This window comes from Periplaneta americana, chromosome 8 (assembly GCF_040183065.1).
Source record: "Periplaneta americana isolate PAMFEO1 chromosome 8, P.americana_PAMFEO1_priV1, whole genome shotgun sequence".
NCBI lineage: Eukaryota > Metazoa > Arthropoda > Insecta > Blattodea > Blattidae > Periplaneta > Periplaneta americana.
In genome coordinates, this window is record NC_091124.1 from 50,546,082 (window position 1) to 50,572,748 (window position 26,667).

The 26,667-nt window shown below is 35.6% G+C and overlaps 1 protein-coding gene across 1 annotated transcript in view; it reads left to right on the top strand.

Annotated features, from left to right (window-relative positions):
- The first annotated feature begins 5,062 nt into the window (after window positions 1–5,062).
- Gdap2 (ganglioside induced differentiation associated protein 2) overlaps window positions 5,063–26,667 on the top strand; it is a 407,655-nt gene continuing 386,050 nt past the window's right edge. Inside the window, exon 1 of the mRNA XM_069832879.1 lies at window positions 5,063–5,213. The gene's annotated coding sequence lies outside the window, so the exon portion shown is untranslated. The remainder of the gene's footprint in view (window positions 5,214–26,667) is intronic.

Genomic DNA, 26,667 nt, shown 5'->3' on the forward strand with positions numbered 1-26,667 from the left:
TTTATTCCTTTCTGAATTTTCCTATCCTGTTCGTTTAACCATTACGATAGAATGTTTTGTAAAAACACTTCAAATACTTGCACACGCAGACAATATAAACGAAGCAGCAAGGAAAATGGGTTTCAGTTTTAACCAGAATAAAACCTAATACATCTCAATAATATATTAATAACTGCAGCAATTTTTCTATCCTTTTAAAAATCAGTGGCTATAAATTTGAAATGGGGCGTAGATTTATTTCTGGAATCATATACTGCACTAATTACAAGAATAATATTAGCAGTGAAATAAAAAAAAGGAATACCCAAAACAATAATTATTTTCACGGATTTAGAGAGAACAAACACTTCATGTTATAATTTATTAATCTCAAGAAAAAAAAAAAGATAATGTTGTCTATTGCCGGACAATTGTATTAGCAGTGAAATAAAAAAAAGGAATACTCAAAACAATAATTATTTTCACGGATTTAGAGAGAACAAACACTTCATGTTATAATTTATTAATCTCAAGAAAAAAAAAAAGATAATGTTGTCTATTGCCGGACAATTGGCAATAAAGCCTTTCTGTTTACCCACACTATTTAATTTCAGCTATCTCACATGAAATGTAGTCTAAAATCAACATTTTGTAATTGTTTTTATGAAACCATGGGCAGTTACATCTCATGAATCAGTAACATTGCAATACTCGTTTTCAAGCTTTAAGAAATATTGAACTCGTAAATTAGAAATGTAATAATTTCATTGTAAATGTTATAAAGATGTCTTTCATTGTAAAATTTAGTTATAGTCACATGCTTTGTCTTTAGCTCTACAGAATAATACTTTTTAATAATAATGTACTATTTAAAAAAATTGTTCACACGATTTAACACATGTTCGGCCCACCCAAACAAAATTTCCTGGCACCAGTTACCTACGCTTTCCAATTACATTGCTGTTTCTATTCTCCCTCCTGCCTACATGACTCACACGTTACAATATTCTAAATTTAACTTTCTTATAACTCATATTCTAAGTTAAAGTGTGTTGTATAGTGCAGTTGCCATTTAGTCATAGCTGTCTTGGGATAACAGACTCAAATGGGCAGACTGCCCTTCCACAAAATAACGATTAAAATATATATGACGCATTTATTTGATTTATTTTTACCTTCAAATGAAACCAGTAAGAAGTTTTATTTGAAACTTCAAAAAAAAAAAAAAAAGATAGTCCTTCTTCACTGTGTAATTACGCAAGAACTACACGCAGATACGACGGGAATTGCATATGTGAGGTCAGTAAATCATACGTACATACAAAAATAAATGACTTAAATATAAGTTTAACTATATATTTTATTTATAAGGGATTGATACAGGTACGAATGAGCAAAGAACTCACTTTTAGACATTTCAGAAATTGAAACTGCAAGAAGGTGCCATTGTCATTAGACTAAGAGGATGAAATATAGAGAAGGAACTAGTTATTAAAAGAATATATAATAATTTTATTCTTTTTAATTATATTTATGTTGAAAATATTTAATGACTAATACCGGTAATAGTAAAATGTGAACAAACCTTGTAAAATACTTTACATTCATTTTGATTGATGCTGACCTAAGTGTTAACTCCAGGGTATAGTAGGATCGCTCAATGCATCCCCAGTTAAAGACAGAGGATACCGCACGCTGAGCGGTGGCCTTTTGAAGTATGACGGTCCCCCCAACCTTTTCTGTCCACTCGGGGATGGGGTAATCTCTGTTTCCGCTTTCTGAGACAAACATAAATGTTGCCAATTCTTGCCTGAATGCTAACACTAACTGCAGTCTTTCTTAATATGTTCAAACAATTCACAAGTGTTTTTGTTCGTTGTTTGAAAGTCTTCTGTAATTTTATTATTATTATTATTATTATTATTATTATTATTATTATTATTATTATTATTATTATTTGTTTTACGGAGTATCTTGTAAATTACTTAGTTTCTTTTTTACAACTCCAAGATAGCAATGATGGATGAACAGGAATGTTAAGGACATAATTAACTTTAGGCCTATGAGTCACAATAATATTACCGTGCCCAACCCCATAACCATCAAGGGAGTTATGTTGCAGGAAATCAAATCAGCCAATATTAGTAAGAAACATGCAGTGATGGAGCTCGTAGCCTCATCTGGACACGAAGTGTTACGACTTCCTTCGTACCACGCGCACTGTGTTCTAAATCCTTTGGAAATGTTAAATGTTATGTTTTATTTAACGACACTACCAATTGCCGAGGTTATATCAGCGTCGCCGGTGTGCCGGAATTTTATCCCGCAGAAGTTCTTTTACATGCCAGTAAATCTACTGACATGAGCCTGTCGCATTTAAGCACACAAACGCCATCGACCTAGCCCGGGATCGAACCCGCAACTTCGGGCATAGAAGGCCAGTGCTGTACCAACTGCGCCAACCAGCTCGACCTTTGGAACTGGCATCAACTAAAGTCTTTGTTAGGAAAAACAATATTACTCCGACTTGAGTCTAGTGTGTTAACTTCTGCGTGATGGAGCTCCCATAATTGGTCCTCCTGTGTTCAACGTGAAATTAAAACGGAACAGAATTATATTAAGCACGACAGTAACAATCACCAAGAGACATTTGTGATTCATTTAGGAGAGAGTGACGACGAAAGAGGTAAGAGAAGCAAAATGTTGTCATATTTTATTACATAACATTTCAGATTTCGCTGCGGATTTAGACATAAAACACAAATTGACAATATTCTTTCGGTGTTACTTTTTATTGTTATTATTATTATTATTATTATTATTATTATTATTATTATTGATATAAATACGAATTTAATATATTAGTTTGAAGAAGTTGACCGTACATTGGTTCTGTAACGGATCTTTATACACACAGTAACTCAAAATTAACCATTAATTAATTCGTGATTGATTGAATGAAAGTACAATTTGTTGTATAGAAATAAATATACGATTGTTTCAACCCCACGTGGCGAAGTTAATGTAAAATGTGACAACTGCGCGCCTAGAAATTTCCGCACGCGTCCCTTAATGACCGGGGTGGACCGTGCGGCTAACTTCTTCTAGCAACAAAAGAGACCGACTGGGGATCCTTTGAAAAATCTTACTATAGCAGTGGAGGGTGTTGCCCCTGTGCTCGTTTGGTTATTGGGGTGAACATATTCTTTTACCCCGGTAATTTTTTTTTAACAATATCTGAACCTCTTATGTAAATTACACTGAAAGAGGCGGTAGGGAACATATCTTCATCTTAATATTGTTAGTGGGTGATGGAATGGGTTTACTTCATTGCAATTTCGTAAGTCCATTCATGCTATGTTTATTGGTGACTGAAACCAGAGATTCCTTTGTATTAAAAGTGTACAGTAGAAATATTGGATTGAGTTTAATAATTATAGTGTTGTAGGGGAGCGCTAACATGAACAGAAACAATATAAAAATTGATAAAAATTTAAAGGTATGTGTAGTAACTGAGTACCACATGAGTCGAAATATATAGCTATTATTTATTACACATATACAGTACAACCCGATAACTCATGCATCCCTTCTTGCTCCTATGCTTAAAATAAAAATCTGCATTTAAGGATGTTGATGTTATTAATTATTATGTCTGTAATATGTAATTTATTAATATTCGTACAATTTCATTTTCATGAGTGTTGATTATTATATAGTATTGTCAAGTAACTTGAATTACAATAATGAATTACAACTTTTAAGAACTCAGTTGAACAATGACTTGGCAAGCAAAGATACTTTTCCTAAGCTTTTTTTAATGCAGAAAAAAAAGGGGTTTCAGTTATAAAATTATGAAATATTATTGTATTGTAGATTGTATGTCGTGTTATAATGCATTTTCATTACGGTACTACGTTCAAAATTAATAGAATCCAAAGCAGAGATAAGCCTTATTTTATTGATAAAAATGCTGTCACTGTCAGGTATACGTTGCTTTTAATTAATTTTCAGTTCTTAATAATTCAGAAAGAAAGGCTCACCTATTCTATAGCAATTTTCTTTCCTCATATGGGTAATGGAAATGTGCTTTTATGGAATTAAGAACGATAGTATATTGAATGTAGCAAGATTTTAATAATTTCAGCCTTTGCTTGAATATCCAGCTCAAAATTGTGCTGTCTTAAAAAAAATTTTTGTAAGTCTGAATTAAAAAAAACACGAAGAATTCCTAGTTTATTTTTGGTATCAGTATTTCTTCATTTATTTACTTTTTATATTTATTTTGTTAACTTTATTTATGCATGCTTTAATTTCTGTGGTCATATCTCGTGTGTAGAATCTTCCGGTATATCATTAGGCGTTTTTACTATTGTTCAGTTGCTGTTTCTTTTGTTGTGTGTTATAGAAAACTTGTGTTCATGTAATTGATTTTAGATTTTTGATTAGTGTTTATGATATTGGTGCTTAAGGGTGATTGAGGCTCTGATGAATCATGGTGTAATAATTTTCAATGCAGACTGAAGGAAACCACAAAAACCTCCTGTCAGGTTGGTCACAGGATTTGAACCCGAGTCTTTTCGAATGCAAGTCTCAAACGTTACCGTCTGAGTCAACTCGGTCGGTTATTTTTTTGTTCTATATTTGGCACATATTTTGCATTTGGAATGTAATAAATTATTGATATTGTCATCTTAGTTTACAAAATTACAAAGAATTCGTACGGCAATTCATTTTTCATATTTTTTAAATTATTCCACATATTTTGTTGATAATGCAAGTGGTTACGAGCTGGCAGGTCCTAGGTTCAATTCCGGGTGGTGATGGTGGTATTTCTCTTTGCCAAAACTTGCAGCCCTGGGGTCCACACACAGGAGTATAAACAGGAGTGTAGAGGATATCGGCATTTTTACCTTTATTAATTTTTATTTTGAATATCCATGTATGTATACAATTTAATAAGGGCTCACAAAAGAATAGACAGAGATAACCTTCCATTCATGCAAATACCCGACGAAGCTCTTTGGTTTCGTTGGTTTTCATCTTTGTTTTCAACCGACAGTTCTACCATCTGGCGGCAAACGCTGAAAGCAATCAGTTGTGCGTGTGTGGTCGCAGTGGAAGAGCAGTAAAATTCAGCGAAGCGGGAATTGTTTACTTGAATGGTGTGACTTGAAAGGATTTGCTGAAATCAGGATTGTAGTTTTCAACGGTGTGATACATTTATAATATGTGTGAGTATATAACCTCATTTTATCACGTTTATTACTAATCTGTCAATTATTACGAGTAGCGCGAGAACAAATTTGATTCACATTTTCATCTTGAACTGTGACCTTGGTGTCAGTTTAACTTGATATAATAATAGTATCATAAGTATAATTATCACATTTATTTTCCCCTTATTAGTATAGGAAAAACGCTGCCAACAACCCTTTGCCAAAGTTGCCTTTAATACCAGGAAATGACAATCCTTGTGAAGGAACTAGAAAGATTTACTAATTTTTTTTTCAGAGCTGTCGTTTTCAATATCTTTTCAATATTGAAATTATTGCATTATTATTAATATACGAGTAAACTACAGTTGAGCCGATTAATGTTTTGAATTTTAATTATTGGCGTCTGGAGAACAGGTTTATAACCAGTATACCTATTTTCTGTGTGTCATATTTTGAGAGCATAAGTTATTTCAGATTGAAGACTGGTTTGAGAAACGTAATCAGGAAACTATCTTATTCTGCAATTTATTGTCGTACTGTTACAATATATGTCATTATTAATGAGGCTTCATTTTTTAATGCGGTACCCAAATTTCCTTGTGTTGATTATATCCAGTTATTTAAAGATTGATTTGGAATTGTTTAATGTGGTAATTTTATTGTGTTTCTTATACTCGATTATTCAAGAATTATTTGGAAAGATTGCAACATGGAAGTAAATTCTTACTTAAATAGTTGAATTAAAGCTACTTACAGTTAATTTTGTTATCCTGGATTAGTTTTGGCTCATAAATTTTAATGACAGGAAATAATTTATAATTACGACATTTAAAAATTTCGCTTAAGAGTTTTATTTTACATAGACCTAGGTATATTCTGTGTTGAGTTTCCAATTTGCTTTCTGTCAGTTTGTCAAGGACCACATATTCCTCTCCCCAGTAGCAATTTTAAGCTCTTATAATTTGATATGAAATGTGTACCATAGGGCCTACCACAATTTTTTTTCCATTGATATTAGTTTACAGGGCAAAAATATGTGACTGTTCTATAGTTGCTGGATATTATTAGCTTGCATGTCATTACTCAAGGCTCCTGCAAACAGGAACTGGTTGTGTGTAATCGTATTTTACATAGGCTACCTTGAAAGTTCAGATTTTAAAAGCATGTAGCCATATAGTAAATTAGTTCGTATCTAGTCAGCATGGCAATGACACTCTTCTTGACGGTCAGTAATGTCAGTTTTTAATGTAACCTTAAATATATTTATTGTTACTAATTAGTCAGCGATGTGTGCAATAGAGGGGGAAAGGAACTGGCCATACATCGCATTATCTCCTGGCGTAGTTACCTCATGAGTGATGCCTTATTGGTGTCACTTATGAAGTTCCAACCTGTCTTCGGACATTTGACTAAACAACAACAGTCAAAAAGTTAGGTTTCTGGCCTGAACATTAAACATTCTTTCTTTAATTGAATGTGTACTGTACTGACATATCAGGAAGTACAGTTTTCTTACGAACTGCCACCTTCTCCATAGGACATTCAAGTTATGGTACTTTCCCTACAGTTTTTTTAAAATAAATGGGGTCATATTTAAATATACGTGGACCTATGTATAGAGACCAGCTTGTTTTTTTATACTTAAAGCCAAGAGATTGTGTAATTATCGCAAAATTTTGAGTCCTAGGTAAAGTATAAGGTGGTCCAACCATGACAAAATTAATTAGATAACAATCTCTTATTTGCGGAGGTCAGATTTTATACCTAGAAATTATTGTGAGATTTTATTAGAAAGAAGTAGCTATTACTCAGGTTTCTTAACTAAGTGCAAACCTGGAATGAACAATAAAGTCAATTAATTAATACGATAATGTAATTTTAAAGTGACAAAAAGGAAACTGGTGCCTTTTAAGATAGACAACCTTGTGATGTAAAACGTTAAATACATAGCCTAGTTTTAAAGGAGACTGCATGTTTTAACTAACACTACTAGGGGTATAGACCTACAAGTAAAATTATGAACATAATAATATGCGTAATAATTGAGAGAATAATAGGTAGCCAAAAGGGATTAAGAAAACAACTGAAATTTTGTTAAACCATTGCGTTACATTAGCTCCTCTTCTATATGGCAGTACATCTCAGTTGGCGATATGTGTCGGAGGAAGAACATATTGTTCATATATATCTGAAGTCTGATTAGTGTAATATATAGCTAATTGGCGATGTGTACAATGGAGAGGGAAAGAAACTGGACACCCTACCTCATCTCCTGGCCTAGTTGCCTCATGAGTGATTCCTTAGTGGTATCACTTATGAGGTTCAAACCTGTCTTCGGACAGTTGACTAAACAACTAGTATATGGATGTGAATACTCTGGATAATGAAACTTGAAGCAGAGACCATTATATACAGTCTGAAATGTAATGTCTTTTGCAAAATCAAAGAACTAAAAATTATAAATAAAAAGGAACTAAAAATTGAACTAATTAATGATCAGATTATAATATATAAAAATAAATAGACATTAGGAAGAGCAGATAGTAGAAGTCTACAAAAATCTACATTGAAATACGAACCAGTGGAAGGCAGAAATTTAGATAGACCAAGAAAAATGTGGACCACAGAGAAATGATGATGATGATGAAGAAGAAGAAGAAGAAGAAGAAGAATTGCTCCGTATCATCTTACCAGCACTGAATAGTTTCCAGAGTTCAGACGTGCCACAGGCGTATATAAAAAAGAATTGCTTATTCCAAGAAAATATAAAGATAATGAAGAAGTAGCCCAAACAAATAAAATAATCTAAAAATCGATGGCCATAGAGGATAAGGGAAAAAGATTAGTGCTGGAGATTTAGTTGTGTGATTTAACGTCTGTTTTATTCTCTCTTGATGAGGATGAGAATTTTCCAATAACGTACTGTAGGCCTTAACCACACATACCATACCAGAGTGAAGATTAAATACAGTAGTAGGAAAATAGAATGTAAAATCGCATTGTTCATTGTATTTGCTGATATTTCCCAGCAAGCCGTTCTGTGAACATAGAAAATACAGTACTCACCTTTGATAAAATAGTAAAAAATATTAGTACCGTACTAATATTAGTAGGCCTAGTAGTAATATCGTATCAGTATTAATATTTTTTTCCGCACGCAATATTATTGTTCTCCGTCATGTCCACATAGGGCATATTTTATCAGAGTGGGATACTTCCTTGATGTTATGATAACGAAACCTATGAGAAACGATAGAGAAAATTTAGGATTGACAAGAAAGTATTCTTGAATCGTGGCCCTTTGGAACAGGTAGCCTAGGTACGTAATATCCCAACATTCGCCTGGGATCGAACCACAGAATTTGCGAATACAAAGCGAGAGTGATAACCATTATAACCATTACTTCACCATGTTCGATCATGATATAATAATAATAATAATAATAATAATAATAATAATAATAATAATAATAATAATAAAATAATAATAATGATGATGATGATGATGATGATGATGATGATGATGATGATGATGATGATGAAGAAATGGATATGGATATGGACATTCCGTAACAACTATGGCGCACAACATTGTTGCGTGAAAGGCACGCCCATATGTTTGAATCCCGTGATGAGCATAAAATATTATTCCGATGTTCATGTGATACATTGTGTTGTTTTAGATCAGACATATCAGAATGGATTGCCTAGAGTTATCATTGGAAGTGTTTTACGAGCGAGTAGTTTCATGAATGATTGACACAGAGAAACTGTGATGCCAGGTAGATGTATTTGTTCTGCTAGGAGCTAGGAATTACAATGTCATGTACACTTTGCGGTGAAAGAATGGATCGACTCTTGGTTCTACTGGGTGGTTCACATATTTTTATGCGTAGGTATACGAACTGCACTTGAAGACATTGCTGTGACTTTTATTTCTTGAAAGTCATCCGTCTACATCTACAAGGTAGTTAATCTCACGTGGTATATGTGACTTAGGAGTAAGATATCTGTTTTTCATGCTGTAAGTTGTGAGTTCGCCTACCGGTAGAGTAAAATTACTTTTTTATTTTACTTTTTAATTAATTTATTTTAAATGTTTTGACATTTCTCAATAAACTTCGTTATACCTGTCTTGTAAAAATATTTTTATCGTAGCGTTTTTCGTTGCTATGGTAGCTGTGTCACTATAGTACTATTAAATGAATGAAAGTACAGAAAAACGCTACGCACCTATGCACTACTCCAATATTTAGCATCGAGGAAGTGGTGATAGCGATATGGTATTTTGGCGAGATAAGGCCCAGGAATCGCCATGAATTACGTGGCATTCGGTTTTCGGTTGGGAAAATCCTCGGAAAAAAACTCATTGAAGTAATCAAAGTGGGAATCGAACTCACGCCCGAGCTCAGCTCCGGATCATCTGGTAAACACGCTACGCCTGAGCCATGCCGATGGCTATTATGAAGTTATATAAAGACTGGGGGTGGGTAAATAAAAAATATCAGTGTTTGTGATTAGTGATTCAGGTCTGGCGGTTTCGGTCCCGTGGACGTAAGGTTAATGTAATGGTACGTTTACTATAGCATAATAAATGTTAGTCGCGTGGCATGAGCGGACGGTTATATAAACAAAGGTGTATATGCATCGGTGTGGTGGACTATTTGCTGTGTGCACGAATAATTTTAGTACAATACAAGTTCCTAAAATAGGTAGTCAAAGCTAAGTTGGACATCCCTGTTAGGATACATAACTTGAAATAACATTAAATCTTTTCATATTTTACATATCTACATATTTAGAGAACAACATATGAATACTACTACTACTTACTGGCTTTTAAGGAACCCGGAGGTTCATTGCCGCCCTCACATAAGCCCGCCATTGGTCCCTATCCTGAGCAAGATTAATCCATTCGCTATCATCATATCCCACCTCCCTCAAATCCATTTTAATATTATCTTCCCATCTACGTCTCGGCCTCCCTAAAGGTCTTTTTCCCTCCGGCCTCCCAACTAACACTCTATATGCATTTCTGGATTCGCCCATACGTGCTACATGCCCTGTCCATCTCAAACGTCTGGATTTAATGTTCCTAATTGTGTCAGGTGAAGAATACAATGCGTGCAGTTCTGTGTTGTGTAACTTTCTCCGTTCTCCTGTAACTTCATCCCTCTTAGCACCAAATATTTTCCTAAGCACCTTATTCTCAAACACCCTTAACCTATGTTCCTCTCAAAGTGAGAGTCCAAGTTTCACAACTATAAAGAACAACCGGGGTAATAGCCTATAACTGTTTTATAAATTCTAACTTTCAAATTTTTTGACAGCAGACTGGATGATAAAAGTTTCTCAACCGAATAACAACACGCGAACAACATATGAATAATTTAAATAAATTATGTATATAACTTATCTAGTCGACTTTGTGAAAAGTCGATGTTACACACATTTTCGAAATGGATTACGATTGGAATTCGATGTTTTCCCTATCCCTATATTCTATAAATGATTGTATCATGAAAAGACGGATGTTTGTATACTTAAAGAACTTCAAACGTTGAACATTTGAAAATGTCTTACAGTAGGATTTTTTTTTTTTTTTTTTTTTCGATTTTCTTGAATTTTATACAACTCTCTGGAAAATCAATTTTGCCGTTCGGTATTGTTTGTGACGTGCAATGCATGTCTGTAGCATCCTTATTTTCCATTAGTGTAATATTATTCATATTCGATTATTTTTTATTTTTGTAGGTTATTTTATGACGTTTTATCAACATATTAGGTTATTTAGTGTCTGAATGAGATGAAGGTGATAATGCTGGTGAAATGAGTCCGGGGTCCAGCATCGAAAGTCACCCAGCATTTGCTTATATTGGGTTGAGGGAAAACCCCAAAAAAAACCTCAACCAGGTAACTTGCCCCGACCGGGAATCGAACCCGGGCCACATGGTTTCGCGGCCAGACGCGCTGTTAGTTTTACAGTGGGCCTCTTTATTTGCGTTTTCTTCCTCTTGTAACTGAATGAAAACTTTGCATTGAATTGCTTACTGTCCAGTTCCTTCACAATATTTTACTTAATATTTATTCGTTGGAGCGTATTGTTTCCACTGTATGCACTGAACGACTGAACCTCCGGTACCTTCATGTAACACCGTCTCCTTAAGATCACTGTAATCGATGGTTGTCTTATGCTCAGTGTAAACAGAGACTGCGTGAAGTAGACTAGTAGTTAAACCCTATGTGCACATATAGATCTCACAAGAAGGGAATACCGACGGAAGGAATGCGAATCAAACAATGCAATAAGGAAGAGCGGGCGACAGGAAAGGTCAGGAGATAACTTAAATGATATTCAAGAGTACAGTCGAAAGAGAACGACATCGATAGAATCAGTCTTACATTGTGATAGTTACATTACGACTTTAGTTTGTTCCATTGCATGTGAATACGTGTCTTGTATGCACGGTATTATTATTTCATTCGTAAACATGTTGCGCCTTTAATTAGCCTCGAATTTTTCTCTTGCTACGTTCTTTATTTCGACAGCGATGTCCTCATCTGTTCATCTTCTTGGAAGAGACAGTACTTCCATCGGCCCGCATCTCTCGCCCCCTTGACGTGCCTACATACACACGTCAAAAGACAGCAACGCCACCATTGCTTTTCGGTAATCGTTCCTTGCGCGAGCTATAACTTTTTTTTTTGTTTGGGTTCCGAAACCGCCAGCCCTGGTGATTATTAATGTTGTGGTACTGTAGAATTTACTTTAGGTAATAAACCTATGAACGATCAGAAGTGAATAGGCTATATAATAGTTGAGCTATTTTGTTCCGGATTGTGATTTCTGAGGCCGAGTGTATTGAGTAAAGGTAGGCCTGTCTGTTTTCCGATGTATTTAAACAAGTACGATTAATAACCCCCGCTTGTACTGTACTAGAGCGTATTATAATGGCCATACTGTGGGTACCAAATGGAAAATTTTACCCGTCCCTGATATGGGGTGTCATTTTTCATAGGTAAAGGTCATGGCCATATAGGCTAAACAAGTTTTTTTTATGACGAAACAGTATCGTGATGTAATGCTTGGAGGTGCAGTATTATTCTGTATTGTTGACAGACAAAGCTCTGTTGTATCTTGCACATGACGGTACAATAACGTCTTTAGACACGTCTATCACCATTGTGTAGTTACTTACCATTCTTTCATGACTGCGTTGTTACAATGCTTACGTAAGGATGTGGGCGGATTGGTTCTTCTAAGAATAGTTTATTTATTTTCATTTTGTGCTTTGCCGAGGCAGCAAATCATGCACAGCGAGGTGAAATCCAGACGGAAACTCCAGAATTCGCGTCTTGACCCTGTAGAGCTCGTAGTTGACGTCCTTCAGTGAACACATAAAGATAGCTGAGAAGAACTCGTTATTGTTAGAGAAGGTAGATTTTAGCAACTTAGAATTAAGAATTTAGCACTTTATAAGTAAGATTTAGCATTTTATAGCACTTCTAATGTTACAATTTAGCATTTTGTAGCGTTTTTGGATGGAAAATTTTTTATTAGGAAGTTTGGTGGTAGAAATCCAATGTTGTCAATGTGTTAACAGGCGAATTTACTAGATTTTTCAGTTAAAATTCTTTAAAATAATAAGTACAGTAAAGTAACATAAAAATACAATGAAATTGTGAATATTAAGAAAGATGCCAAAAGATATGATGTGATTGTGGTGAACACTGCGCTTAAAGAGATCGCATAGGCAGCCAATATTCCATCACCAGTTAGATTAGTTGAAAACTCGAGGTAACTGTACAAATAACAATGAAGAGGGTATCAGGTAGGTCACATTTCTGTGTTATTGATACTGTAAAAGCTAACATGAGGGAGGGGAGACCAAACTATTTAAAACATGTACAATTGTATTTTTTTTATACAAAAGCACAAAACTGTCTCATAAAATGTAATTCGTTCTTATTTCTCAGAAACACATTTCTGATTTTGTACTCAATTTCGCTTATTTTGACAGAATTTGGGCACATTTCGCATTTATCGTGATTGCGAAAATTTAACATATCTAGTAATTGAGGCTATCAAATGCAAAACTCACCTTATCCAGGTGATTTGTCATAAAACAGGAAAAACCGTTATGGATATGGACAGTTTTGCATTTGATAGTAGTTTTCTGAGCTCTATGGAAGAGGAATTAGACAAGATTTGCACAAACCGACTATATCAGTAGATAGAGAGCTGCAAGAAGTACAACATCCCATATGTAACTTTTTTTTTTTGGATAATGCGAGTTTTGTACTTGATAGCCTCAATTGTTTTTAGCGTCTCTGAGTGTTATATTTTACTAATAGTGAACATTGCAAGACCCACTCTCATGTACGGCAGTGAAGCCTGGACCGTGCGAAATGAAGACATAGGGCCTATAGCCTTAGGCGGAGAGAAAACCGTTTCCTTGGGGGGGGGGGCAAAGCAAAACCATAGAATCCCCATATAACGGGGTTATGGGGGACATCGTTTACCTCCTCCCCCCGTTATAGCATGACCATGGTACAGTATATCGGAATATGATCATTTATTAAAGGTATTTTCGGGGAATGTTTCTTACAGTCTTACATCCTTATCCGCGATGTTTCAGACAGAGTTGTATACGGCTTAAACTGTAGGAATACTAATTGTAATAGGGCATAACTTTAAACAATCTCCCTCTTCTTCTCTCTCGTACAGAAACACATGCATACATAAATAAAACTAAGTAACAGTGCTAACAGAAACTCTTTTATGAGAAGTTTACCTTCCTGAAGTTATCATATGAAATGTAAATTCTGATTATTTTATTTAATCTCGTCTGTAAGTTTACACATTATACCGGGATCACTTTTCTTTTTTCTGCTTTGTTGTACAGTATGTTATTCATATTTCTCCAAGTGGCGGCCTGAACACCTGCAGACTTCTAATACATGAAAACAGGCTGTTACAATAGATACATTAAGCGCTTTTTTTCAGCCGAAACGGTCCGGAACGCGTTCCGGTAAACTTTTTGCCATTACAAATTCCAACGAGATATATTTTATAAGCGAAATTGAAAATTAAAATTGCCGCCACTGCCGAGTCCAAGAGTTTACATTTTCTCATTATTATCCTTGGTGCAAAAGTATCTCATATGCAATATAGTATTGCCATCTTCCATTATTGATCATGAAACTATAGCTCGAAATCGCAAAATTTCCGTTATGCTTAAAATCGATGAGCTCCGTTTGGAACTTATTGTAATATATGGTATGTAGGCCTAATATTTTTAAACCTACGTATTTGTTGTATAATGTGATCGAGTGATAAAGTTCCGGTAAACTTTTTCCCAGAAAAAAATCACTGATACATTACAGTTCTTCCATTCCTCAAATGAGGTATAGAAATTCTTATACATTCAGAAATTTAAAATAAATATTACAGTCCAGACACATGATCTGAAGATATTAATTCATCAATTTAAGCACAGAAACTTAATCATAAACAAAAGCAAAAAAGATCTTTTGAATTCAGTATTTTCTAATGTTAATAGAAAAAAAGAGTTGAAACAAGTCCCAAGCTCCCCCATAACTCCGCCTATGCTTATAGCGCTTAACAACTGCAGAAGTGAAGGGTTGCTATTCATAGACATTTCGCTAGCCCGCGCTACGAGCGTGCTAAACAGGATTCATACAGTATCATATCGCTAACACTGGTTTATAAATACGAAAAACGTTAGTTCGCTGATCATCCACCGAAAGTCCGCGCTAAGAATGTCTATGAATAGGGCGAGAAGTGTTTTACGAAAAACTGCTGGCTAAAGTTCACTTGATCATAAAAATATCAATAACAAGAGAATTAAAATAAACATTTATATTCATGAACACTTCAGTGATGATTATATACAGTATTGGCTTCAGCACGTCAACAGAATGGTTCGTTCCAGATTGCCTAGAGGAAAAAGATCTGTTGGTCAAACCCTTGAAAAGATGGAAGACCAATAAAGACCTATTACTGTACTTGAATGACATGATGATGATGATGATGATGATGATGATGATGAGCAGTACAATTTAAATTATACAGACCGTCTTATACAGCCCTGGGCATAAGAGGGGAAGTAGAAGGGACGCATAAACCCCCGCACACGTCCTTTTCGCCTACACCACCTTATAAGCAAACGCAGAGTAGGTTCTGTGCATCAGTGGTGGATTTTAGGCTACCAGCGAGAGCCGAAAGTTCGTAAAAGCCTGATACAATCCGCCACTGATCTTCCTGTCGCTAGTACCGCACCAAAACATAACTCTCAGCCTGGGAAGGTGGAGTGGGGAGTTAAGGAGTGGTCTGCAATGACTCCGTCGATTTAATAGCGCCCAGGCCTGCTCTTATACATAGCACTAGTTGATACAAAACGATGACTATTAAGAAAAATTGTGAAGAATTTATTAGATGTTTTGTTAGGATGCATGGGATTTGGAAAGAAATTCATATCAGCAAGCAACTGTAGACACAGTAGTTATTATGAAACATATTACATCCCCCCTTGGATTATAATAAATTCTTCGAAGTAGACCTTAGGTCCGGGGTCAGGCACCGAAAGTTACCCAGTATTTGCTCATATTGGATTGAGAGAAAAACCCGGGAAAAACCTCAACCAGGTAACTTGCCCCGACCGGGAATCGAACCTGGGCCACCTGGTTTCCCGGCCAGATATGTTGTCCATCATACTTCATAGCCTTTTACGAGTACTAACTGAGGATTACTTCCCATACCATATGTTCCTAATCGATAAATGTTGTGTATGGACCACTATATGCTCCGTAAGTTTAGGCACAACCTTCTGGTTCACTCTGTATTTTTATTTCTTGCAGTGTTGTTTGAGGTATGAATATTGTTTCAGCCGGGCATTCCATTTGAATCGCTTATTATAAAACACCACAACCGACATTTTTTTTTTACAAAATGCGGTTTTTTGTGGATTTTGATTACCAGCATGAATGCGCATCTTTTGATATAAAAACCTTATATCTAGCATGAGTGTAACATGTAAAAAATTGGACAAGAAATATGCATTTATTGTAAAAACCCCACAACTAACATCACATATGGTGTTTTTCAAATAAACTAGTCTGCCACACTAGCTGACAGCAGCACTGTCGCACCCAACACCTGATTTCAGTCACAGCCGGATCAGCGTTTTGTTCTGTCTATTGCTGATTAAGTGTTGCCCTTACTATTATTATCTATTTTGAGTATTTTGTTAAAAGATGGTTAGTTCAAGTGATGAAAATGTTGCTAATGAGGATTATTGAGAACTCGTCTAAGTTCAAGGTAAAACGAGTCACAGCTAATGATGTGGTTAACTTCAAAACTTGGTGACGAAAATTGTATAAGCTATCTAGCATGTCAGATTCATCTTATGGCCGTGGTGTACTAAAGCATAAAAATATATATTTTTAAGTTTTGAAGGTGAATGAGTTTTTTCACTGCAATGAACAAAAAGGTGAAGTTCTTTGTAAAAAGTTCATTGACAGCATTGTACCGGCAGAAGTATTCACCATTCGAATTCCTGAGAAAAGTATTCGCTGAAAATTTACCGTTTGAACTGCCAACAGACCTAGATTATAACAGCTGGACGCTACCAATCAATGTTAAAAAAATGGAGAACCTTAAGAAGATTTTTGTGATTCTATACTGTAGTTTTTACATAGATTCTAAAGTTTGTTCATACTTACTTTCATTCACTCTAATACTTGGAAAAAGGCAATGCTTTGCCCATAACATCCTGAATAATTTCGAGGGAAAAATTGTTCGGGGGCCGGGCATCGAACCCGGGACCTTTGGTTAAACGTACTAACGCTCTACCAACTGAGCTACCCGGGAACTCTACCAGACACCGATCAAATTTTTCCGTCTATTTCCACAGACCTCAACCGTCAGGCAACCAACATTGAATGCACACTAACTCTGACTTAAATTGTGGTTTTCTGTTAACGAACAGTGACGTGTATTATGCAAATCAAGCTTTCAGATATAACGCCCTGTAAAGTTGATTTGAATAATTTCTAGGGAAAAATTGTTCGGGGGCCGGGCATCGAACCCGGGACCTTTGGATAAACGTGCCAGACTTCAAAGTGGGCTGACAACCGTCAAGCAACCAACATTGAGTGCACATTAACTCTGTGTGACTTAAATTGTGGTTTACTGTTTTTTATTTTATTGAATTATTTTACGACGCTGTATCAACATCTAGGTTATTTAGCGTCTGAATGATATGAAGGTGATAATGCCGGTGAAATGAGTCCGGGGTCCAGCACCGAAAGTTACTCAGCATTTGCTCGTACTAGGTTGAGGGAAAACCCCGGAAAAAACCTCAACCAGGTAACTTGCCAGACGCGCTGACCGTTACTCCACAGGTGTGGACAGGTTTTCTGTTAACGAATAGTGATGTGTATTATGTCCATAACATCCTAATTAATTTAATTTTTTGGGGAACTTTATATATATTATAAAATACAATTATTGGTGAATAAACCTCATATTTAGCAACTAATAACACTTATTAAATACATTTTGTCAATAAAAATAAAAGTAATGAAAATAAACAGTTTTTATCGATTTCCCAAAGTTTTGTTTTTGTCACTTGTGGGGTTTTAGAAATAAACGAATCATTTATACTACACTATTGATTTGGAGATTGCGAGTAATCTATATATTTACAGAAAATATTTATGTTTCCAACGTCACAGACATAAGTAGCCTACTGCTATTATATATTGACCCAGAGTTCTATATTACATAACTATACAAATAGTTATACAAGCAATTTGAACTGAAGTACGCTGAAGGACAGAAGGAGAGTTGTCGTAAAGTTAACCTAGCCTGTAACCTAGATCCGCAAAGTTCAGGGCGGTCGCAGCAGTCACCATTGCTAGGGTTTCCATACATCCCATAAAATACAAGAACTACCCTTTATTTTGTTACAGATTGATCGCTACTGCTAATGAAATAGTATGCGTATATCTCATGGATCGAGCTTTGCGAGGATGTGTTGCCTAGTATGATCAGATAGCACAGGCTGAAGGGAGGTCAGATTAGATCATTAGTAAACAGCTGACTTCCAATCAGTGCGGTTTAGTTTATTTCGTGGCAATGCAGTACACATTATTAGAATAAAGGTACGGTCACACATCGCTACTTTTGCTGCGCAACTTTTGTACTGCAGCTGCAAAAGTTGCGTGTCGTGTTCATACGTAAGCCAAAAGTAGCGCGCTGCACGCTACTTTTCGTGCTGCTCAACCCGAGTGCTGCAAAAGTTGCAGCTGGAGGTTGCGAGTCTGTTCACACACAAGGCACTACTTTTGCAGCCGCATTCATGCTGCAGGTTTCCATCTCCGTGTTGACTTCTCAATATACATTTTGTGGTTATGTTCGCATTATTAAGAAACTCATGCGAAAGCTTCCTTATCTATTATTTGCTTTTCTGTCGTATCTAATATTCAGAAATTGACATTATTTTTACTATAAAGCTTTTAAAAACGCCTATATACTTAAATAATAACCAAAAGCATATTCACGTAATCAATGTTGGCAACCCTCCTGTTTGGAACTGCGCTACGGAAACTTTAAAAAATGAATTATATCGTCAGCAATTATGCTCAGACTGTGTTGTGTATTTAATAACTGTTACAAATAATTTATTTTCATCACATTTAACATTAAAATATACCCAAACAATAAAAGTATCATTGGCACATTTGGATGGTAACACTGGTTGCAACCGCAGCAAAAATTTCAACAAAACCGATATCAAAAATGCTGCAGCTGCAACCCTGAGAACCCTGTTCAAACGTCGCTACTTCTAAGCTGCGCGCAGCATGAAAAAGTAGCGGGCAGCAGGTTCGGCAGCCGCTACTTTTCGGGTTGCACCGTTGTTCACACGTCGCAGTATGAGAGTTGCACAGTTTTTTGTACTGCAGCGCTGCAAAAGTAGCGACGAGTGACCGTACCTTAACAAATCTTCATATATAATACTACAAATACTGGTAATAATAATAATAATAATAATAATAATAATAATAATAATAATAATAATAATTCACCGAGAGCCTAACTTGGATGTCCTGATTTTTAATTCCTTCCTGCTGATTAGAAATAATTAATTATGTGTCTAGATTATGATCGTTTCGGACGCGATATGCTCTCTCCAGCTAGCAATTTTAAACGCTGCGAACATTGCAGTCTACGTAACAGAGAACAAGTCACTTTCCTCTAGGCGTTAGGGATTAGGTGTTGTAATATGTTTCATGCAATTAGTTAACGTCAGAAAATATTGCATTATCATCCAAGAACGTCATTGCCAGCATCAGTAAGACTTCATCCGTCGTGCTAGTGCAAGAGGCATGTTGCTTTTTCATCGTCACTTGTGGGTTTTCCTATTACAGTATTGCACGCCTAGCGCTTTGATCTAATTCATTCTGTTGTGTATATAATCTCATTTCTTATCTCTCTGCTTGCTGGCTTTGCGTTGGCTAGAATTCAACAAGGAATGACCGTGGAATTAATGTGAGTTTGCGGTTTTAGCGTGTGGACCAGATGGGGTTGGGCCCAACCGAAAATTTTAGCTAAACTTATTTACTTTATCATTTTACCAAGTATGAAGAGAATATATGGTGAGCTGCAAAAATCGAAATTGAGATTTTCGCGAAAATGGACATTTTCAGCATCCTTGACAATAGAAAAGTGGTCCACAACCTGTGGAGTAACGATCAGCGCGTCTGGCCGCGAAACCAGGTGGCCCGGGTTCGAATCCCGGTCGGGGAAAGTTACCTGGTTGATGTTTTTTCCGGGGTTTTCCCTCAACCCAATACGAGCAAATGCTGGGTAACTTTCGGTGCTGGACCCCGGACTCATTTCACCGGCATTATCACCTTCATTTCATTCAGACGCTAAATAACTTAGATGTTGATACAGCGTCGTAAAATAACCGAATATAATAATAATAATAATAATAATAATAATAATAATAATAATAATAATAATAATAATGATAACCAGAAAAGTGGGTTTGTTTAGGGACATCATTTTATTTTTACTTCACTTTTGTTGTACCTGAGTTTTTGAATGTACTTCACTCCCACCCCCTCTACTAGTAAACTTCCAATCGTCCTCTACACAGAACCAAGCCCGCATATGCAGCCAAAGTCGCCTGAGTATAGTACGTTCCAGAAATATGTTCGCGTTTTCCAGTGACGAAAGAACTTTCAATATTGAATCATATTTTCGCACAGGTACTGTCGTCCGTTTGCCTACATCACATCCCTGTTTCCCCCCATCCATTTCTGCTCGCCCCTCTGTAAAGGCTAGTGGCTGGGCTGTCTCAGCTCTTTTCTGAAAACATTAATTTCTGTTAGGAATTGGACATCTACGTAATTTTATACAACTGTTTAAAATAACTTAAATAAAAGGGCCTCGTTAAGTAATTAACCGTCATGTGATTTCCCCCCTTTCTACGACCCTGCGACAGAACCACTTGGACGGACAGTAGATACCATGTCTGAGTAATTTTATTTTTTCGGGTCGGGCAGAAGTGAAGATTGAATTTACAGTACGTAAGGTACTCTTTTATAGAGTAGGTACAGAATTATTTCAACATGAGTTACTAGTACGAAGGACGGAACTGGTAATTGAAATTAGGTACAATAGTCTATAGTGCGATAATATGCACAAAAGAACTGAAGCCTGTATCGAAATGAACGGCCACCATGTTCAAAAATGTGCTTAAATATTCATATTATGATTATTTTTCAATTTAACTTCATTCTCTGTATTGTACAGAATGTGCTATAGACAGTATAATATATACTGCATAATGAATATATCCGAATGGATAGCTCAGTTCGTGAGTAAAAACACTTATTGTTAATACAGTACTGTATTTTGATTAAACAAAAACCCAATGAAAATTATCAAACTCAAAATCGCGACATTTCCTATTTTATGTAAATGGATGAACTACTTTTCTTCCCTCCTATACCTAGTAAAGTGATTTGTTTGTATATTACGTCAGTATCATCGAACTCCAGTCGTGGAAGGGGGTAGCAAACGGTGTTTACGGTTCTCAACCGTTAATCCAAAGGTATAGCCAGGTTAATATTAGAAATGTTGGTAAAAATAAAATGATGTCCCTGTACATGCCGTTTATATACAGAATTTTGTTCGTATTTATGTGTTGTTTGTTGTTGTTTAGTCAACTCTCCGAAGGCAGGTCTGAACCTCACAAATGATACCAACAAGGCATCACTTAAAAGGCAACTAGGCCAGGAGATAATGGGGTAGGGTGGCCAGTTCCTTTCTGCCTCCATTGCATACATCGCCGATTAGCTACATATTACACTAGTCAGACTTCAGATGCATACAAACAATTGCTCTTCCTCTGGCACATCGTCAAGTAAGATGTACTGCCTGATAATAGATGTAGTACATATCAGCCAGAATCTCAGAGACAATTTGTTATTATATTATTATACTATGTATGCCTATTTAGGGTTGCCAACTTTTTTTTTTTTTGGATGAAATACTGGAGATTAAGGAATCTACAGAATTTCACATAGAAAATTGGCATATTATTTCGTTCAGGTACTAAAAACGACTTTATTATACACTTAGGCAGCTAGGTTTAAATTAAGTGTATTTTGAGACAGTTTTTATTTCACGTAATAGTTGAAGCCGACTGCAGTTTGCAGGTCTGATTTCAGTAGATATGTCGTGCTCTTGTTTCGAACATCTATCCAATTATTGCTCATGAGATAAAACACCCTCTTTGTATGGGCATTACTAGGCCTACTTGGTATGTTTAGAACAAACTATCCAGTTTTTCCAAGTTTATAATATTGATATTGTTTGATTTTAAACAGGTAAGCACTAAAATCCATTTCTGGAAAGCATTACCTTCTATAAAGACTGCACATTGTAAGCATCTGTTGAACAACAAAATTTATCATATAAACAATCATCATTAACGGCAAAATCAAATATTTAGAGTAATGACTTTTATCTTATGGAAAAATAAGGGAGAAAAATATTCGAAGAAAAGAAAAGTACGAGAGCCGGGTGAAAGTAAAAAATTAGGGGAAAATACGGAAGATTCCCGTAAATACGGGAAGGTTGGCAACCCTCTATGTATTATGTATTATATTGTATTATGTATTATAAATAATTTGTAATAAGAAATTGATGGTCTTTATTCGAAAAACACACACACACTCACACATCGACTATCCACGCAAAGAAACATAAGCAGCGTTCTTCTTGATTTTTATTATGTAGAATAAACTTACAAATATGACAGAGAAGATGGAAAAACACTTTCTTAAGAGAAATTAAAGTTTTTATCGCCTCTGGCCAGATGAGTAAACAGGTAGTGGATGACCTTTTTTTTGGGATTACTGTTCGCTTATTTTATTCAGGCTATACTCCTTTGTTACGCGTAGGTGAGTTCCCATGAATAAAGAAGATATTAAAGGTTTTGAACGAACAGGAACTAATTTGCTTAGAGTCTCATTATGAACCATGAATATTATTTTTAACATAATGTCCCACTTCTAAATGTGAATTCTCCTACATAGAAAAGCCGTACAGTTTGTGGATGAAGTTAAATGGTTTACTTTTAGGATTATAAAGACTGGATTTTGTACGTGCGCTAATTGAGAAATAATTTAATCTTTTATTGGACACATACTAAATGATATATTTCCATTCATGCCTTGCAAGTGGTGGTGCAAGAGTAGTTATTTGCGGTACATGTGTTAAAATGGCAATGTATTTTGTCAGTAGAGATGTTAGGGAAACGAGACCGCAAGCTGAGTGTAGAAAGCCTGGTAACAAAATAAAATACATTTTAATAATGTCGTACACTAGTCAACTTTCAGACAGTCAGGCATAAAGACAATTCACTTGACTTCTCCACTGCTGTATTCCTCCTCATTGTAACAGTGAAACTTTATCACATCCAAAGGAAGCAGTGGTAGAGCATCCTATTAATTCCTAACTGTTTCATATACTCGTAGTTACCATTAAAATAATTATTGTTGAAGCAATTATTTATTTAATTCGTGTACTTTCTTAACCAAAATCAGTCATTTTTAACAGCAAGCCTGCGTTTGTTTGAAGTGCTTTATATTTCGGTTGTGATTGTTGCCTTGTGATATGTGGTGGAAAACAATTGTAAATTTGCGGAAACAGTTGAAAGTCAATATTAAAATACTTTTCGCACTAGTGTTAAGATACTTTTCGCACGCTATCGTATAATAGTCAATTTTTAACACACTTGTCTGGCGTTAAAAGATCCTGTTGCTTATATCGCCATCGGCGTAGCTCAGTCGGCTAAGGCGCTTGCTTGCCGATGAGTTGCGCTCGGGTGCGGGTTCGATTCCCGCTTGGGCTGATTATCTGGTTGGCTTTTTCCGAGGTTTCTCCCAACCGCAAGGCAAATGTCAGGTAATCTATGGCGAATCCTCGGCCTCATCTCGCTATCATCCATTTCATCGACGCTAAATAACCTCGTAGTTGATACAGCATCGTTAAATAACAAGTAAAAAAATAATTTATATCGCTAAAGAATGATAACAGAGCACAAATGATAAATAGAATATTATTTATATCGCTAAAGAGCGACAGTAGAATACAAATGATAACTTGAATATTATTTATAATCGCTAAAGAACGATAACATAATACAAATGAGAACTTGAATATTATTTACGAGTATATCGCAAACGAACGATAACAAAATAAAATGATAACTTAAATATTATTATTTATAATGCTAAATAACGATAACAGAATATAAACAATAACTTGAATATTATTTATATCGTAGAAGTCTGTAGCCATGGGATCGGAACTAGTGTGAGATAGCCGTCTGCACTTCTCTGTTGATTCCACTGTATGACAAATATCTCAGTTTCGGTGGGGAATATGTTGAAAAATAGCTAAACAATTGCTGTATCTGTTCCAATAAATCATTGCATGAAATTGTGTTTTGTTTCTGTGAAGGGCCCCAGGAAAATTTACTTCCCGGATGGCCCTTGTAATTGCGATCGAGTGGCCAAAATTTGTATAAGCATTTATTTTGACATTATTAACATGGTGGAAGAAAAATAACTCTTTTATCTGCCCCCATGAGAATGTTTGCTTGTAAGAGCAAATTAATCAGCACTCCGTTGATTTGAGAATACGGTGGAATTAGCGGCCATATAGTTACTGATAATATAGAATTTTATATTCAAACAAATAATACCTTGTTGGCAGCTATGAAAATACTGTAATATGCAGTCATTTTAAGTCTGTGTCGTGCGTAGTTAAGATCATATTATACACAGTTTATGTTCTTAGAACACGTGTTAATGTAAACGATGACGGTTCGAATACAAATTTAGCTTCTGCTCGCATATTACAGAACCGGAACAAGAATGGAATTGCCTAGTTTACGTCACCACGGAGTATCGATACTAAATAGATGTGTTTTTTTCTTTTGCTGTAAAAGAAAAAGCCACATGTCTCAGGTTACCGGCCTAACTCGAGTTTGACTTGTGGTTCTAAGCTGAGCTGGGACAGAGGTTCGAATCCCGCGTGGATTAATTGTTTCGGTTTCTTACGAGATTTCCCCAACTGCAAGGCGAATATTAGGTAATCCCATGACAAGCCCTTGAACTTATTTTGCTAAATATCTTACAGAGGTCATCGATTCTATCGACGCTAGATAATCTCGCGGTTGATACAGCATCATTAAATAGTCGATTAAAAGTTACAATTCAATCTGAAAATGGTCCAGTGCTTGGTTCAGATGATAGTAATAGTGAAGTTGACCTAGAGTTTCTAAGATCTAATTTGTGATGATGATAATGATGTGAAAAGTAAATTACGTTTTCCTATAGGAAAACAGGAAGACATACAGGCCTACTTGCAGCAAACAATTTCTGCATCGAAATATGCATTTATCTTCAAAGTAAAACTTACGTAAAATAGTGAAGCAAGGCATAAATTATTTTCAAACAACATTCAGTAAGGCTTTTGGCCATTCTCTTGTGCAAATGCTCGAGAATATCATATTCAAACATTCACTTTGTGTATATCGGTATATTCGGATTGTATTAATAAATTTGCAAGAGGACTTCGAACCATGAAAGCATGTGGGCCAAAGAAATTCTGTGAACAGCAAGAAAAGGCGTAACATAAAGCACTAACTTACGACCAATGAAAGTACAATATGGAAGCAAGAGTGAAGAAACTATACGCACGAAGTGAATCATTCAAAATTCAATAAGCCATTAATCAATACATTCTATAAACCACATGAAAGAAAGAAAGGTACTTATTTCAGTAAAACTTTCGCTCATTCTTTTGTTGAAATTATTTACTCGACTTGGAATTCATAGGTTCGAACCTGTTTCTATTAATCTCTAAATTTATATTTTATTTTGTGTTTTATGTTGGGGAGAAATTAATATGAGAAACTGAGAACTTCATGAGACTTTAAAGATGCCTACTGTCAGGTTATAAACTTAACATTTTAGTCTAGTATTTGAAACTTATAAAACCGACTGCAGTTCAGTATTTTTAGTACAGGGACATAATTTTATTTTTACTAACATTTTTAATATTAACCTGTCTATACCTTTAGAGAACCGGAAAACCGCTTGCTCCCCCCTCCAAGACTGGAGTTCGATGATACTGGCGTAAAACACAAATCACTCTACTAGGTATAGGAAGGAAGAAAAGTAGTTCATCCATTTACATAAACTAGGAAATATCGCGATTTTGAGTTTGATAATTTTCATTACGTTTTTCTTTAATCAAAGTACAGTACTGTATTAAGAATAAGTGTTTTTACTCACGAAGTGAGTTATCCATGCGAACGTATTCATTATGCAGTGTATATTATACTGTCCACAGCACATTAGCGTACAATATAGGGAAAGAAGTTAAATTGAAAAATAATCATAATATGAATATTTAAACACAATTTTGAAAGTGGTGGCCGTTCATTTCGATACAGGCTTCAGTTCTTTTGTGCATATTATTGCACTATAGACTATTGCATCTAATTTCAATTGCCAGTTTCGTCCTTCGTACTAGTAACTCATGTTGAAATAATTCTGTACCTACTCTACGTACTGTAAATTCAATCTTCACTTCTGCCCGACCCGAAAATATAAAATTACTCAGACATGCTATCTACTGTCCGTCCAAGTGGTTATGCCGCAGGATTGTAGAAAGGGAGGAAATCACGTGACAGTTAATTACTTAACGAGGCCCTTTTATTTAAGTTAAATTAAACAGCTGTATAATATTACGTAAACTTCCAATTCCTAAGAGAAATTCATGTTTTCAGAAAAGAGCTAAGACAGCCCAGCTACTACAGAGGGGCGAGCAGAAGCAGGTGGGGGAAATCGGGAT